We start from the raw sequence: 6129 nt of genomic DNA, 5'->3' as shown, positions 1-6129 counted from the left end.
CTTCTCTGTTTCTTTTCTTTTCTTTTTTTTTTTGGTCATTCTGGCCAGAAGTTTATTACTTTTACTGATCAGAATAGAGGATTTCCTTCTCCAGCTCTCTCCTCTCCAGATTTTCCCCACCCTCTTCAGCAAGCAGGGTCACATTTTCTGGTTTGTTTTTTTTTTTTTCCTTTTGGCCCCACCATGTAGCTTGAGGGATCTTAGTTTCCCAACCTAGGATCAACTAGGAATTGAATGTGTGCCCCCTATAGTGGAAACGCAGAGTCTTAACCGCTGGACCACTAAGCAAGTCCACCTCTTCTGTTTTCTGGCTAGAAAGATGAGTTTTTAAAATTGTTTTTTTCTTGGAGCACCAGGCTGCCACATAGTTCTACATGATTAGGGCTAACTTCGGGGGTAAAGCAGTGAAATAAAAGAGCGGGGGAAAAAAAGAAAAGGCATTTCCCTAGCACTTTTTAGATTCCTTTATCTCAGTTTTTCTGACTTAAAGGATAAGTTTCTTATTGGGATTTTAGATTTCTGTGCTCTTGCCACCATAGTGTAGCTCTGTGACTGGGACTGTGCTTGTGGTAGGGCCAGAAGAAGAGGAGAAAGGATGATAACTCCTCTACTTCCTCCACATTCTCCTGCTTTTAGAAATACCCTTTCATGGCCTTCTAACCAGAAATATAGGATTTCTCTAGAAGTTAGTTAAGTGCTGTGGCTGTCTTGAGTCAAAGCCAGGAGAAGAAACATTAAAAACATGAGAAACTCCCTCCTTTATGTGTTCTTCTTCACCTTTCGGTTCTCTCTCCAATCTGCCTGCTACTATTTACTTTTTAAAGAGTCCTCAAGAGTCTTGCCTGGTGGTACAGTGGCTAAGACTCTGTGCTCCCAATGCAGGGGGCCTGGGTTCAATCCCTGGTCAGGGAACTAGATTCCATATTCCACAACCAACAGTTTTCATGCTGTAACTAAAACCTGATGCAGCCAAATAGACACATATTAAATAAAAAAAGAGTACTCAAGTAGTTGCTTTCTGTATTTTCGTCCAGAGTTTTTAGTTGTAATCACTGGGAAAGTTAGGGTGGAGAGAGCTTACTCCATCTGAGTCAGTACCAGAAGTCTTGAAAAGTCTTTTATGGATCACATATCATACTTCTGTATTATAAAAATACATATCTACATTGAAATTTATTTTAAAAAATTCCTCTGATTGTTAAAAACCTTTCTTCTGGATTGAATTGCCGATACCATTATTAATATTATATAACTTGTCAAAATAACAGTAATGTTATTCTGATACATAATTATTAAGAAAAAAATCAAGAGTATATCTTAATGACATGAATGGGAGATTTAAATTAAGAAAGTTATTTTAATATCTGTGATTGAATATCAGTTATTACTAGAATGGGACAAGTTCAGTTTCAATCATCCCTGAAACACCTTCTCCATCTATATAAGTAGGTGTAAATGTAAGGAATTGTGTTATTGCTATGTAACCCATTCTTTGAACTTTTTTCTAGTTATATGCCAAAAATCACATAATTTTCTATTTTCAAAAATTATTTTTAATGATTTAAGAGCTGTCAATTTGAATAGTTCTGTGCCAAAATCTGGGCTCTCTGTGCACCAAGGCCAAACAGAAATATGGAGACAGAGTTATGGAGGAGAAGAAAAGAGTGGCTTTATTACCTTGCCAGTCTAAGGAGGAACACTTAGTCTACTGCCTCAAGAACTGTATCCCGGTCCCTGATGAGTTGTGTTGTTCAGTCACCCAGTCATGTCCGACTCTTTGTGACCCCATGGATTGCAGCACGCCAGCCCTCCCTGTCCCTCACCATCTCCCAAAGTTTACCCAAGTTCACGTCCATTGCATAGGTAATGCTATCCAGACATCTCATCCTCTGATGCCCTCTTCTCCTTCTGCCTTCAATCTTTCCCAGAATCAGGGACTTTTCCGATGAATCAGCCATTTGCATCAGATGACCAAAATACTGGAGCTTCAGCTTCAGCATCAGTCCTTCCAATGAATATTCAGGGTTGATTTCCTTTAGGATTGACTAGTTTGATCTCCTTGCTGACCAAGGGTCTTTCAGGAGTCTTCTCCAGCACCACAGTTCAAAGGCATCAATTCTTTGGCGTTCTGCCTTCTTTACAGTCCAGCTCTCACAATAGTATGTGACCACTGGGAAGACCATAGCCTTGACCATACAGACTGCTGTCAGCAGAATAATATCCCTGCTTTTCAACACTGTCTAGGTGAGTAGGGAGAGGTTACATAGTCAGGCAGGGGAACTGATAAGGATCAAGGCAGTAACAGTCTTCATTCCTTCTGCAAAGTTTCAAGAGGGTGAGGTTGCTGACAAGATTAGGGTGTGTGCAGGGTCTTAGGTGGTCCACTTTCTAATGTTGATGAGCCTCTCTGTCCCTTTTAATCTTGTCTCAGGTGGTTTCCTGGCCTGCTTCCTTTGATTAACAGCTATTCTGCTCTTTGAAACTCAGAGAAAGTCCTGGAGGCTGGAGTCTAGCCCACAAGGAAAGGAAGACAAAAAAGGCCTCTATGCCCAAGAGCCCTGCAGCATTAATTTCTTGGGTTTTCGGAAGGAAAGAATCAGAAACTACCTGACTTTCTAAAGGTTTCCCTGGTAGCTCAGCTGGTAAAGAATCTGCCTGCAATGCAGGAGATTCCGGTTTGATTCCTGGGCCTGGAAGATCCCCTGGAGAAGAGATAAGCTACCCACTGCAGTATTCTGGCCTAGAAAATTCCATGGACTGTATAGTCCTTGGGGTCACAAAGAGTCGGACATGACTGAGCGACTTTCACTTTCACTGACTTTCTAAAGGGTTTGTTACTTAGTGATCATTCATTCATCTCATTTTATGAGCAGGTTAGCAAGACTTATCCATGTCTGGGACCAACTGTACCCAGTTTTGTTCTATTAGAGGTGCCTTGTTTAATCTAATAAAAGCTAGAATATTAAATATTATTAAGTTCAAAACAACATTTTTTATCATAAAATTTACATTGCTTTAGATTACACATTAAAAATTAAAAATTTAATTCCTCAGTTACCTTAGTCACATGGAAACAGCTCAATAGCCACATGTGGATAGTGGCTACAGTACTGGGAAGTGTGCGTGCTTGCTCAGTCATGTCTGACTCTGTGACCCTATGGACAATAGCTCACGAGGCTCCTCTGTCCGTGGATTCTCCAGGCAAGAAGACTGGAGTGGGTTGCGGTGCCCTCCTCCAGGGTCTTTCCTGACCCAGGGATGGAACCTGCATCTCTTACATCTTCTGCAGTGGCAGGTGGGTTCTTTGTCACTAGCACCACCTGGGAAGTGCAAATCTAAGCTAGTGTTCATCATCAACCTAATCAGCAAAATTAGATTTACTTTCTGTTAGAAAAAGTCTTCATTTCTCAAGTAAAAATTATGTTAATGTGTAATGTGACAACTATTATCGTAACATTTTATAAGCTATATAAACTATGTAACACTTTATAAACTACTATAAAAACATATAAAATAGATTGCTAAAAGCAGCCACATAATCTTCTCAGTTCAGTTCAGTTGCTCAGTGTCTGACTCTTTCCGACCCCATGGACTGCAGCACGCCAGGCCTCCCTGTCCATCACCAACTCCTGGAGCTTGCTCAAACTCATATCCATTGAGTCAGTGATGCCATCCAACCATCTCATCCTCTGTCATCCCCTTCTCCTCCTGCCTTCAATCTTTTTAATCTTTTAAAAGTGGTCAAAATTTGCAAACTTTCAGTTTTAAAATAAATAAATTCTGGGGATGTAATATATAGCAATGGTGACTATAGTTAGTATTGGGAGGAAGAACTTTCCTCTACCCTTCTATGTTCTTCAGGCTGGTCTAACAATTAAATTGACATGAGACAGATTAACAGGAGAAAAATTAAAAGTTTAATAACATAGAGATTCAGTATCAAACTCTCAAAAATTAATAGAACAAATATACAGAGAAGTAGAAGAATATGGTGGACCTGAAAAGCACTGTGAACCAATTCAGCATAATTAAGATTTTTACAATTTTCACACAAGAGTACTATACAAATTCAAATTCCCATACACTGTAAACTAGCGGAAACTGGAACATATCCAGGGACATAAAGCAAAGTGCAAAAATTTCCTGGTCTAAAGGTATTGAGATTACACAGAGTCTGTTCTCTTATCACTGTGGAATTATGTTAGAAATCAATATCAAAAGATATGTGAAAATAACCCACATATTTTCAAGTGCAATGTGGCATTTACCAAGAGAGATCTTCAACTTAGCCATCAAAAGTCTCAGTTAAGTTAGACTGAAAAAAACATAGAGGGTGATTGCAGAGAAGAAAGCATTTAAGTGAGAAATTAGTATCAATATGAGAAATCAATATTGAAGATAGTTTAAACAAAATCCCATGTATTTGGAAATAAAATGTTCAGTTTTAAATGATAGGTGTACCTAAGAAGCCAGAACAAGGAAAATTAGAAAATATTTGTAATAAAGTAAAAATGAAAAGAGAATTTATCAGAATTTGTTGCATACAACTGAAGCTGCTCAATGCAATTAAATACAATGTGGAGTCTCAAATAAGGTATGAAAACAAATAATGGGCATTAGTGTAAAATTTTGTGAAATTTGAACAAAATTTGTACTTTAACCAATATTGTACCGCTTGTTAATTTCCTGTATTTCCCCCCCCCCCACCATAGTATTTCTTTATATTATCATAATTGGGTTAGAAGTTTCAGGCCTCATAAAAAAAAATTTTTTTTTAATCACTAAAATAACAAATCTTCTAGACTTTTAGTAGTAATGCCAAAATACATGGAACTGTATCAAACTTTTGAGTGACTATAAATTAGAAATCTAGCATACTATTCAAACTAAGTCAAACAAGCAGAATCAAAATGTCATAAATTTTTTTAGCTAGGCAAAAATCGATAAATTTTCTAAAATAAATATTATACACACTATATATATGAATACAAAAACTTTTCTACAACTCTTGATAAAAGCTAGAGAAAGAACAGTAACAGCAACAAAAAAAGACAGAAATTGAAAAACATAAATTAAATGAAATGGGAGCACTGAATATGAAATAGAAAAAATGAAACAAACTAGATAAAATTAAAAGATCATCATATAGTCCAGTTGTTTTTAACATGGCTGCTCATTAAAATACATCTGGAATTAAAAAATAAAATAAAATAAAATACATCTGGAGCTTTAGAGAAGAATAGCAATATCTAGGCATTTGTATTTTTCAAAAAATTCTGCAATAACTCTGATATGCATCTGGAATTTAAAAACGGATTACAGGTTTTTATATTAAATGGTAGTTTTGGTGATACAGAATTCTATTATTTTCTGTTGACCAATCATGAAACTAGGGCATTAATGGAATAACAATTACATAATCACAACAGTAAAAGATGTTTATCAGTTTTTACAATCAATTGCCAGACTAAAAATTAAAATTAATTGCAATTGCAAGTCATAATGTAAACATGATTAACCTAACAATATAAAATAATTACATACAATTTGGGGGGTTAAGTAGAGTGATGTGGTAAATGAAAGTGCAAATATGCACATGTTCTCATTCACTCAGTCAGTCTATGTCTCATCCAGCCAGCCAGTCTTTTGGTTGGTGTGTTTAATCCATTTAGAGTTAAGGTAATTATCGACATGTATGTATGAGGGCTTTCCTGGTAGTTCAGATGATAAAGAATCTGCTTGCAATGTGGGAGACCTGGATTTGATCCCTGGGTTGGGAAGATCCCCTGGAGGAGGGCATGGCAATCTACTCCAGTATTCTTGCCTGGAGAATCCCCATGGACAGAGGAGCCTTGTGGGCTACAGTCCATGGGGTCACCAAGAGTTGGACATGATTGAGCAGCTAAGTAAAGTACAGTACATGATTCTATTACCATTTTCATAGTTGTTTTGGGTTTATTTTCTATAGGTCTTTTCTTTCTTTTTGTGTTTCCTGACTAGAAAAGTTCATTTAGTACTTGTTGTAAAGCTGTGTTTAATGTTGTCCCACAGATCTCTTAGGGAGTCTTCATTTTCTTTTTTTTTCATTCTTTTCTTAATATTCTGTTCTGCGGCAAAGATTTCCACCGT

The sequence above is a fragment of the Dama dama genome, chromosome 15 (assembly GCF_033118175.1).
Source record: "Dama dama isolate Ldn47 chromosome 15, ASM3311817v1, whole genome shotgun sequence".
Taxonomy (NCBI): domain Eukaryota; kingdom Metazoa; phylum Chordata; class Mammalia; order Artiodactyla; family Cervidae; genus Dama; species Dama dama.
The sequence above is the reverse complement of the archived record's forward strand: the minus strand, read 5'-3'. Positions refer to the sequence as shown.